This window comes from Myotis brandtii, unplaced genomic scaffold (assembly GCF_000412655.1).
Source record: "Myotis brandtii unplaced genomic scaffold, ASM41265v1 scaffold370, whole genome shotgun sequence".
Taxonomy (NCBI): Eukaryota; Metazoa; Chordata; class Mammalia; order Chiroptera; family Vespertilionidae; genus Myotis; species Myotis brandtii.
Window position 1 is genome coordinate 104812 of NW_005364226.1, and position 556 is coordinate 105367.

The following is a 556-nucleotide window of genomic DNA, read 5'->3' on the forward strand; positions in this document are numbered from 1 at the left end:
CACTGCCAGCCTGGTTGCCTCCAACTGTGCCCCCTGCCAGCCTGGTCACCCCCACTGCCCCCCTTACCGGCCTGGTTGCCCCACACAGCCTGATGTTCAGTCATTTGGTCGCTCTTCACTGTCCCCTCTGCTAGCCTGGTCGCCCCACACAGCCTGCTGCTCAGTTGTTTGGTCGCCCCTCACTAAACCCCCTGCCAGCCTGGTGGCCCCACGCAGCCTGCTGCTCAGATGTTTGGTCATCCCTCACTAATCCTCTGCTGGCCTTGTCGCCCCATTCAGCCTGTTCGTTCATCCGTTCGGGTCATCTGTTTGGTTGCGATGGCCCCTAGATCTTTATATATATAGACTAGTGGCCTGGTGCACAAAATTCGTGCACACTACAAGTAAATTAATTAGAGGAAATATTTTAATATTGCTATTTGCCCTTTCTCTATAATAGAAGTGTGAGAGATGAAAGGAAATTAGTAAAATGTATATGAAAATAATATATAAATTTATTAATAAATAAACAGTAACAAAAGGATATAACAACAACAGAGGCATGATATAAAAACAA